The sequence below is a fragment of the Apus apus genome, chromosome Z, assembly GCF_020740795.1.
Source record: "Apus apus isolate bApuApu2 chromosome Z, bApuApu2.pri.cur, whole genome shotgun sequence".
NCBI classification, from domain to species: domain Eukaryota; kingdom Metazoa; phylum Chordata; class Aves; order Apodiformes; family Apodidae; genus Apus; species Apus apus.
This window is the reverse complement of record NC_067312.1, coordinates 40,363,073-40,375,124: the sequence shown is the minus strand read 5'-3', so window position 1 is coordinate 40,375,124 and position 12,052 is coordinate 40,363,073.

Here is a 12,052-nt window from a genome sequence, read left to right as displayed (position 1 = left end):
TCCAAAGATGGAGACTCCACAGCTTCTCTGCAAACATGGTCCTATGTTTGACTAGCTGGATGGTGAAAAAAGTTTTCCTTTCTTCCATTCTCCACCTTGAATCTTTTGCAGCTCATCATCTCACCATGCATCTTTGAGAAGTCTGGCTGCATTTTTATTTGTAAGCCCCACTATCTGTTGAGAAGACCAGAGAAGAGCTGCATCTGAAAGAAGAAACTAGACCAGTATTCTTAGTTGGCATTGGGTAACTTCCTCTGGTCATAACAGAATGCATGCTGTAGGGACTTAGAAGTGGGTAATCGGATGGCAGGATATATAACACCAATGTTACAGAAGGTCAGAAGTAGCAAGAAATTGTTCTAATTGAGCTATCTCAGTTCTTGTAATTCAATAGTCACACCCTGTCAATCTACATGTGTCTTGTTGGTTGTGTGAATAGGGTAACTCACACAATAGGGGCAGAATGAAGGCCACTGCAGCAGTTACCCCACACACTGGTTGGAAGAGCAATTCAAGTGACAGGTTAGCTAGTTTAGAAGGCCCTGAACTGGAAAAAGCAACTTTACCTGAGCTCCTCTCTGCAGCAACGCAGAGAGAAAAATCTAACAAGTGACTATCTGGCCCTAGTCCGCAGAATGATGATGATGAACTAAGGTGAAGGCACCAGGATCCAGATAACATGGTTCAATGGTTCAATATTTCAGTCGGGTCCCAGGCTGGCCTTTGCAAATTGCCTCCCACAGAGTTTTCTTTTTGCTTCTGCTGCTGAGCAAGGGTTGTGATTTGGTAGGGGTGTTCCTTTGCCTACCCTTCTCCTGTGCAAGATCAGAGGCAGCAACCCTGTGAAGGGGAAGAAGCATGGTCCCTGGGGTCTCTTAATCCTCTGGCCTTTTCCAGCTGCTCTCTCCACTCTCTGCACTCAGACCCTCTGCTGTTTCTTTGTCAGAACATTTCTGCCTGGAGACTGAAAGTTTTATGTAGAAAAGCAGTAGTTAGAGGCGGAAACCAAGCAGATGGGCCTGGACACCTAATCTGGGGTCTCATTTGCATTTTCTAGGACAAGAGTTTAGAGACAAGGAGAACACATCTGCCTCCTGCACAAGCAGAGAGCCAAGATCAGCAGTTCCTGAGGTTCCTGGCTGAAATGCAAGATCCCACACAGATTTTGTAAATTTGTACATACTCATTAAAAAAAAAAAGTAGGAAAAAAGAAATGCTTTATACGAAACACAATTCAGGGGCTTACATAAATGACATCTGTTCCAAAGTGAAGTTGCAGCCTTACCCTGGTATGCTCTGTTTGGGAATAAGGATGTGCAGACAGCAGCTGTGTCTGGAGTTGTGTGTCCTACCTTTCTCAAGACTCACACTAACAGAAATCACTTCACTGGCATTAAAACACAACTACACCTACCAGGAAGTATCATAGTCTTACAACCCTTAGAAAATCACATTTACTTAGAGTCTTTGTTGGAGTCAGATATGTAGGTTTACTTCAGATGAATAGGAGCGGCTGTGGCTTCAGGTCAACACCTCCCTAAAAGCAGCACAGGACTTCATAGACAAATGTGACAGCTGACAAGTTTGTCTGGAAAATGGTGCATCCAAAACAGCAGCTTGCCCCAACGTGGTGGGTTGTTTGACTTGAATTTGGAAAGTATAACATCACATCTTTTCTGAAATGGTGGGTGACTTTTTCAAGCAATGAGACAAGGCTGATTCAGGAAGCTGATCTGTTGAGCCTTTCAGGGGCTGTTTGTTTTCTGATTAAATTAATCTGTTTTCTAAATGGCAGCATGAGGAATGTATCCCTTTCTTCTGAGATTTCCTGCTGTAGAGATAATCCATCAACTTTATTTGACAGACATTTGTATTTTAGAGGAATTGTTTTTATTTCAAAATAACCAGGTAGCTACAGCTTCCTCTAAAACAAATTACTGTAGTGTTCCCTGTTGGTTTCTTTATGAGGTTCCTCCAGAGGGCATGAGTCTAGAGAATCAGCCTTCACAGAGGGAGATGGGGAACTGGTAATTTCTTTTCATTCAGTATTACTTATATGGGGTGACATGAGCAATTGAGCTGAGATCACAGAACATCTCACAGTTTGGGCAGACAGGCAGAGAGAGGGGAGCAAATGCCCTTTCAGGAAAAATGTAATTGCATTACTGTGAAAATAATGCAAGGGCTTTTCATCTGAATTTCAAACATCCGTTTTTTTCCTCAGTGTGGATGCTCTCTCACTGCATCTACAGTTATTTTACATATTAGGTATTTTACCTCTTTTTCCTTTGACTTTACATATATATGTGTCCTTGTACATACACTTCTATGCATAGCTATAGGTACAGACAAAACCTGTATATATAGAATTTACCCTATCTTCTGTGCTGCCTCACTGCTTCAAAGAAAATTCCTCCTTTGAATTCAGTCAGCACCCATTTCTTATTGTCTGCTATCTTCCAGCTAGCCCACTGTGCTTTCCAAGTTATCATGGAGCCTTTAAGCAACTGAGAATGGAAGAACAAGAAAATGAAAGTTCTTCAGTATTGTATCTGTTTTTCACTGTGAACCTGTCCTTGAAAGGCTTGAAAGTCCTAAGCCTCCCTAAAGAATTTGCTGAGATGGCCTGCTAGGAGCTGGTTGAAATTATTAAATACCATATTCTCCAAATAAATGTCCAAGCTGAAATATGTCTTGCTTGAGAAACAAAGAGAAAGAAAAATAATTTTGTACTATTATTCAAAATTCAACTAATATCCATCATTATGCTATCAAAGAGGAGCAGAATAAATATGACTGAGGTATATTTAAAGAGGAATAATGCAAATTAAGGTAACGGAAGCAAATAAATGTATAACATTTTCCAAAAAGAAAGTAAAGTTACAGGAAAGTTGTTGGTCAAATGCAGTGTAAGACACCTACAATATGTCACTTACATACATGCTAAATCTTACAGAAGGAAATGTCTCTTCATTATTTGCTAGGCATAACCTATGATATGATTTCATGGATTAAAAAAAAAAAGAGCTCCTAGTAACTCTCAGACAAAAAAAGAAAGTCTTCAGAGGGTGGAAGCAGGGACAGGTAACCTGGGAAAAATACAAAGAAGTTGTCTGAGAACCCAGGAATCAGGTAAGGAAAGCTAAAGCCCAGATTAAGTTAAACCTGGCCAGGAACATCAATGATAACAAGAAAGGTTTCTAAAGATACATCAGTGATAAAAGGCAGAACAGGGAAGATGGGGGCCCTCTGCAGAAGGAAACAGGAGACCTCGTCACACAGGATGTGGACAAGGTTGAGGTACTGAACAACTTTTTTTGCCTCAGTCTTCTCTGGTAAGGGATCTGGCCACACTGTCCAAGTCACAGAAGGCAAAGGCAGAGACTGGGAAAAGGAACATCTGCCTACTGTGGGAGAAAGGCAGGCTTGAGACCATCTCAAAAACTGGAAAATGTACCTGACGAGACCCATCCACAGCTTCTGAGGGAGCTGACAGATGAAGTTGCAATGCCACTTCCCATCATATTTGAAAAGTCATGGAAGTCTGGTGAAGTTCCCACTAACTAGAAAAGGGGAAACATAACCTCCATTTTCAAAAAAGGATGGAAACTTGACCCAGGGAACTACAGGCCAGCCAGTCTCACCTCTGCGCCTGGCAAGATCATGGAGCAGGTCCTTCTGAAGGCTCTGCTAAGGCATGTGGAAAAACATGGAGATGGTTGGTGGCAATCAACATGGTTTTACTAAGGGCAAATCATGCCTGACAAATTTGGTGGTCTTTTACGATGGGGTCACAGCATCAGTGGACAAAGGAAGAGCATCTGACATCATCTACCTGTGCAAAGCCTTCGACACTATCCTGCATGGCATCCTGGTCTCAAAAGTGCAAGGATATGACCTTGATGGATGGACTGCTTGGTGAATAAGGAACTGGCTGGATGGTCACACTCAGAGAATAGTGATCAATGGATCAATGTACAGATGGAGATTAGCGATATGTTCCTCAGGGGTCGGTACTGGGTCTGTTGCTGTTTAAAATCTTTGTCAGTGCATGGAGAGTGGCATTAAGTGCACCCTCCGCAAGTTTGCTGACAACACCAAGCTGTGTGGTGTGGTTCACACACTGGAGGGAAGAGAGGCCATCCAGAGGGCTCTTGACAGGCTTGAAAAGTGGCCCCATGCCAACTTCATGAAGTTCACCAAGGCCAAGTGCAAGGACCTGCACCTGGGTTGGGGCAATCCCAAGCACAGACACTGGTTGGGTGAAGAATGGATCGGGAACAGCCCTGAGGAGAATGAACTGGGGGTGTTGGTTGATGAAAAGCTCAATATGAGTCAGCAATGTGCACTTGCAGCACAGAAAGTCAACCATGTCCCAGGCAGCATCAAAAGAAGTGTGGCCAGAAGATCAACAGAGGTGATTCTGCCATTCAACTCCGCACTAATGAGACCCCACCTGGAGTACCGTGTCCAATTAGGAACATAGGAAGGACATGGAGCTGTTGGAGTGAGCCCAGAGGAGGGCCATGAAGATGATCAGAGGGCTGGAGCACCTCTCCTATGAAGACACACTGAGAGAGTTGGGGCTGTTCAGCCTGGAGAAGAGAAGGCTCTGGGGAGACCTTATAGCAGCCTTCCAGTACTTGATGGGGGCCTACAGGAAAGCTGGGGAGGCACTTCTTACAAGGGTTTGTAGTGATAGGACAAGGGGTAATGGTTTTAAGCTGGAAGAGGATAGATTTAGACTAGATGTTAAGAAGAAATTCTTTATTGTGAGGGTGGTGAGACACTGGAACAGGTTGCCCAGGGAAGTTGTGGATGCCCCCATCCCTGGAAGTGTTCAAGGCCAGCTTAGAGCAAACAGGTCTAGTGGGAGGTGTCCCTGACCATGGCAGGGGGGTTGGAACTAGGTGATCTTCAAAGTCCCTTCCGACCCAAACCATTCTATGATTCTATGATTCTATGATATTAAAATTTATTCAGTACTTATACTGTGGGACTTGAGCAAATCTCAAAGCATCTTTGTCTTTTCTTTTTAAAAAACTCTTTAGGCTTAATGAAATGCATAAATGTAAAGAAAAACAACAACAACCACAACAACAAAAAAGCCACAACAAACAACACTCACTGGCTAAAATACTGGGGTTATTTAAGTCAGCAGCAAAACATCCGTTCAAATTAAGACGTTGTAAATTATTCTACAGAGCTACACAGGAGAAATTAAATAACTTACATATCTTCTACATAGTATTGTGGTTTACAGATAAGTGTACTCAGAAATTTTCACACACAGTTACTATGTGTTGAGGCAAGATTATCTTCAGGTATAAAAAGACACGTCCAATTTTAGTATCCCAATGAGATTTCTACGGAACTAGATAAGAAATTAAAATACTGCCTTCTGAAAAATTCAGAACTTGTTTTATCTTTCAAATCTGATAAATCTGGCCCACTGGCTATTTATAGGGGAAAATGTCAGGAGTCCTTTTTCAATTTTTAAAACCTTACGTTCTATTAGGAAAATACATGTGTGTGGTTTTATACCTATATATGTAAACATACACAAATTTTCACACCAAAAATATTAAAACTCCCTAATGGATTTCAAGTCACCTTCCCTCTGCTTCCTTTCTGTTTTTCTGCCCTTCCAGTCCACACTTTGCACAAAAGCTGGTGCACTATATATAGCTCTGACATGGAGTGGTGTTTTTAACAATGCATCTCTTGTCAAGTTTTGCTGGAAGCAGCTCCATGTGAAGGGCTTGCTGCAGCCCAGGGCTTGCAGGGATTGCAAGGGCAGGCGAGGAGCAGAGACTGCAGCTCAGATGAATGAGGGGATGGAGACACTGTCATGGACCTCCCTTGGCATTTCCACATTGGCGCAGCTAACTTTCCCCATGTTCTTTGGATTTCTTTCTCTCAACTCCCTGTCCACCGCTACCCATGCCTTCAGCATGCATATCTGGGCATCATTGGGACTTCTCTGGGCTAATGGTTCAGCTTGGTCTTGCTTATGCACAAAACTTGTACAAGACAAAATATAACAATATTGTTATTTATCTTTTTTTGTTGGGTTTTTTTTTGCAAACTTCAGCACAGGATCACTTCAGCGATCTGTCTAAATAGGTGGCTGTAAGTACCTCAGATCCTTGGACTTGTGGTGGTCATCCCTTGCCTGTGGGCCAGCACCTGCCTGGGGGCAGTGGAAGATGAACATGCATGCATGGAGACCTTGTGGGAGGAAACCGTCCCAGAGCTCAGGAGCCCCTTGCTGCAGAACCCCTCACCTTCAGGTGTTTGGGTGTGTGGCAGAGGCACATCTCAGAGACTGAGTCTAATATAAAAGCAACAATTTCCCATCTGCCCTCAATCTCATTCTCTGCCATCCTGCCATAAGTACTGAAGAGTTTTAACACTCACCTTTCTGGAGGACGTGAATTTCAGCCAGAAATTAATAGAGTAGTCTTCAATTGTATCACTGATGTATGAAACTCTTCAGAGTGATCTGGCTCAATTTTCTGAATACCTAGTCCCTAATAATATATTTGAATTCATTCTCCCTTCCCCTGTTTCCTCAGATATTTTTATGCCTTATAGCAGCTACATAAAGTCACAGCTCTAATCCCATCTTCTTGGTTATTAGGTAATGTGGTATGCTCAAAGGTGACTGGGTGATTGAAATTGCATTATTTGCTTCATTTAATATCCTGAAATAGAACTTAGCATTTGAGCTGTTGTGGAATATAAAACAAACAGAAAAAAAGCCAACTAAGTCAGCAAGGAGGGACATTTGTTCTCATTGTGCTCAGACAAGTTTCCCACAGACAGCAAGGAGAACAGTAGAGGTGACCCCTCTTGCTGCAGAACAAACTGGCAGCCATTAGAATGGCTGTGCATTATTTTCCTGAAGCAGACCAACATTGAATATGAGCCTATGGTTGAGAAAGATACCAAAGAAAGACCCAGACATTGTCCCACCATTATTGGCTTCAAGAAAGCACTGTTTTCTATTAAGTGCTCCTCTATTAAAGGTGTTTTCTAACTAAAGAGGAACTTTTTTGACCTGAAATGCCACTAAAAACTTTGGTGGTTTAAATCCATCAAGTTAATCAAAACCTTTGATTGTCAGTCCCGGTGAGACAAGCCACCATCCCTTCAAAGAATGAGAGCAGTCATCCTCCAGTCGATGAAACATCACATTTGGCTGAGGTGCTGGAGAAGACTCCACTGCTGAGAGTCCTGCTGACAGCTGCAGTCTTGCACCTACCTCAAAGGCTGTAGCTGCTGGGAGTCCAGCACAGGCTGATGGCTGGAAGTAGCACAGTACAGGAGTACTGGGAGGAGATGCATCCTCATAGACAGAAATGTTATCACAGTGCAGGAGGTGCTGCAAGTTTTATGTTCTCAAGGACAGATTTGGCACCCATGTTGGTTTTCTGCAGGTCTGTCATTCTAGTTACTTTGGTTTCTGGTTGGTTCACCATTTGAAATAAAATTTTATTGAGGTAGAACAAAGAGCCCTTCACATGAAGACCCCTTTTGTACTGTGGGGTCTTACCAAGCTGCACTGAACCACAGCACTACTAGCTGGCTTCAGAGCAGGAAAAAAATGCATAGAAGCAGAGACTCCCTGTTCTGTTACTAAAATCTGAAAGTGACTTTTATGAAGCAAATAACGCTGTTGTGGACTGGTAGGTATTATTACCTTGGCTAGTACCATATCTTTGGGATTTGTGACCTCTCATGTACTGAGAGGTTTTTCCTCAGTTTTATGTTTTCAGTAATTCACCCTCAGTGTTAAACACAGCACTATGTATCTACCGTTTTTATCAGTTAAAGGTATAGAAATGTAAATAACTGACAAAATATTTTGAAGCCTGCCTGCAAATCTTCCTACAAGATGGCAGAACACATCAGATACTTGATCAGCCATCAAGAATCATTACTGGGTTAATTTGTGTGTAATGAAAGAAGTTGTGAATACAATCTCTTAAATAGCACTCAGCTAAATGGGTTATTTTTCCATTGGTAGCAATATTAGTATGTATCTTCAGTGTACTGCAGGAGGAAATGGCAAAAATTATCACAGTCATCTTCGTTTTAATGCTGGAGAAATATGATGAGTGGTGAATGATTCTTAATATCATAATTATCTGTATAAAAGGAGATGAAAGCGTAACTCATGTTCATTCTTTCTGAGATCCATCATTCTAGCATGCTCTTTTCTCTAGCCTCCCTTCACATTTCATCCTCCAAACATGGAGAAGCAAATATTCAAATATTTCTTAAACCATCTTGAAAATCAAAGAAAACATTGTAGACAATGTCAATAAAACAACTTATTAAGTTAAAATTCTCTAAATATATTTTCTGTTTCTTCTTTTGTATGGTATAAGCAGGTATGTAATTAACTACATAAGTGCACCATACAAGTGCATAGAGAAAAGTATATTGTGGGTGGAATGCCCAACTTGACATGCAATCACCTAGTATTGAGAAACCGCTGTGTTTTCTGAACAGACAGGCTTCTTCCATTCGCTGCAGCTGAAAAAGCTGCAGCTGTAGCTAAATCACTCAGTAATCTCTGTTCTCAACACTGGGAGGGGCATACACCATACCAGTCTTAGGAATTCTTCAGCTCTTGCTTCTGATTCAGCCATTGAGCTGTGTTGGTATAGCAGGTGATAAAAGAGAATTTCAACAATATCCAAGTGCTATCCTACTTTCTGATTTTTTATTTAACCATCTAGTAGCATTGGTGGTGACACGACCAGTAGGATGAGCATGGCAGGGAGAGGCCTGGCAAAAAGGGAATGCTGTTGACACCAGACCTTGCCCTGTTCCACATGCTGCACATGGCTGTCTACCAGATCCCCAGGAAGCTGCTCTGACCTCTCAAATGTCAGCTTGTTTCTGAAGAATTGTAGTGGGGATGCACATAGTTTCTCAGCGGTTGGTCAGATACGGTGTGAAATGGAAAGGTTTCACCACTTCTCAGCTTCCCAGTGTAGCCACTGAGGGTTTGTTCTTTACTCCAGAAGAACTTACACATGGATTTATTTCAATGGATACCATTCCTTTTTAATATGACAAAAAAAAAAAAAAAGAAAAAAGAAAAGAAAAAGGTTAGCTCAGTCATTTATTTTCAAACATAAAATGTCCATTGCAGCCCTTGGGGAATAAAATAGGGACTTCTTGGAGTGCACTTTCCTTGGGCTGTGTCCTGGACTATCACTGACAGCAGACTGTGTCTTCACACCTTCCCATAAGGCAGGCTGCTTGGATGCAGTCCCTTCTCCTCTATCATAGAATCATAGAAACATATACTTGTTAGGGTTGGAAGGGACCTTAAAGATCGTCTAGTTTCAACCCTCCTGTCATGGGCAAGGACACCTCCTGCTAGATAAGGTTACTCAGAACTCCATACAGCCTGGCCTTGAAAACTTCGAGGGATGGGCTTTCCACCACCTCCCTGGGCAACCTGTTCCAGTGTCTCACCACCCTCATGGTGAAGAAATTCTTCCTAAAGTCTAATCTGAATCTACCCACTTCTAGTTTTGATCCATTCCCCCTAGTCCTACCACTACATGACATCCTAAAAAGTCCCTCACCAGCTTTCTTGTAGGCCCCCTTAAGATACTGGAAGGTCACAACAATGTCTCCTCAGAGCCTTCTCTCCTCCAGACTGAATAACTTCAACTTTCTCAGTCTGTCTTCATAGAGAGGTGTTCCAGTGCTCTTCCTGATCATCCTCGTGGCCCTTCTTTGGACAGGTTCCAGCATGTCCATATCTTTCTTGTAATACGGGTTCCAGAACTGGACGCAGTACCCCAGATGGGGTCTCATGAGAGTGGAGTGGAGGGGGAGGATCACCTCCCTCAACCTGCTGGCCACACTTCTCTTGAAGCAGCCCAGGATATGATTAGCTTTCTGGGCTGCAAATGTACACTGACGAATCATGTTGAGCTTCTTGTCCACCAGTACCCCCAAGTCCTTTTCTTCAGGGCTGCTCTCAAGCCAGTCTCTGCCCAGCCTGTATTGGTGATTGGGATTGCCCTGACCCAGGTGCAGGACCTTGCACTTGGCCTTGTTGAACTTCATGAGGTTGGCATGGGCCCACCTCTCCAGCCTGTCCTGCCCCATGCAGCTTGATGTCAGGGCACTATCCCTTACAGCTTGAATTGTTTGTCTGAAACAATGCTTCCAGGAAGCAAAATCTCCTTTGTTTCAAACAAAGCTGATGGGCAGCGAATAAATCCTTCTAGAAGTCATTTGTATTGTGGAAGACTTACTATCATGTTCACTCACAGAATCACAGAATCGTCAAGGTTGGAAAAGACCTTCAAGATCATCAAGTCCAACCATCCACTTTACAACCACTAAACCATCTCCCGAAACACCACCTCTGCCCCTTTTTTGAACATTTCCAGGGGTGTTGCCTCCATTACCTCCCTGAGCAGCCTGTTCCAATGCCTCACCACTCTTTCTGTGAATAAATTGTTCCTAATACCCAATCTGAATCTCCAACTTGACCCCATTTCCTCTTGTCCTATTGCTAGTCACTAGGGAGAAGAGGCCAACACCCACCTCACCACAGCCTCCTCTCAGGAAGTTGTAGAGAGCAATGAGGTCTCCCCTCAATGTCCTCTTCTCCAAGCTGAACAGCCCCAGCTCCCTCAGCCTCTTCTCATAAGACCTGTTCTCCAGACTTCTAATCAGACTAGTTGCCCTTCTCTGCACCCTCTCCAGCACCTATACTGCAGTTCCCAAATCAGCACACAGTGCTTGAGGTGCAGCCTCAATAAGGCTGAGTAGAGGGTCACATCCTGCAGGTCACACTATTTCTGATGCAAGCCAGGATGCTGTTGGCCTTCTTGGCCACCTGGGCACACTGCCAGCTCATGTTCAGCTAGCTGCCAATCAGCACCCTCAGGTCCCTCTCTGCTGGGCAGCTCTCCAGCCACTCCCCCCCCAAGCCTGTAGTGCTGCTGGGGGTTATAGCCAAGGTGCAGGACCGGACATTTGGCCTTATTGAAACTCATGCTATTGGCCTCGGCCCATCGATCAAGCCTGTCTTGAGGCAGGGAAGGACCTCTGAAGATCATCAGGTCCAACCACATGCTGAAGCAGGGTTAGCTACAGTAGGTTGTTCAGTGTCACTTTGAGTTAAATTTGAGTATCTCCAAGGATGGAGATTTTCACACAGGATCACACAGAATCCTAGGGGTTGGAAGGGACCTCAAAAGATCATCTAGTCCAACCCCCCTGCCAGAGCAGGATCATCCAGAGCACATCACACAGGAACGTGTCCAGGCGGGTTTTGAATGTCTGCAGCAAAGGAGACTCCACAAACTCCCTGGGCAGCCTGTTCCAGTGCTCTGTCACTCTCACAGTAAAGTTCTTCCTGATATTCACATGGAACCTCCTATGCTCCAGTTTGCATCCATTGCCCCTTGTCCTATCACTGGACAGCACTGAAAAAATTTTGCAGCCCTTCTGGTCAGACGGTTCTCATCCTTTTGCTTGCCTCCCTCCATGCAAGGCCCTAGGAGACATTTGCAGGATGCTTCCTGCTGCCTTTCTCCTGCAGTATAAACTACATACACAGCTAAAGCATCCTGGCACCTCTCCTCCAGGCACAAAAACTACTCCCAGGCTTCTGCTGTACTGGTGCACCTAGGACACACACATTGTCATGGTTTTGGGCCCAACACGACAACAAAGCCCCATTGCTGCTTACTCAACTTCCCCATCCCAAACACACACACACACACTGCGATGAGGAGGACAAAGCTCCTGGGTCAAGACAAAGGACAAGGCGGGTTCTTCACCAATTAAGCTCCCAGGCAAAACAGACACAACTTGGGGAAAAAAATAATAATTTAATTTCATACTAATCAAACACACACAGGACACAGACAACACAAAGAGCAGGGCTTGCCTATGTTACCCCACCCCTCCCTTCTTCCCAGGCCCAAACCACTGTGTTCCCAGTTTCTCTCCCTCCTTCCCCCCAGCAGCACAGGAGACAGGAGATGGGCTTTGGAGTCAG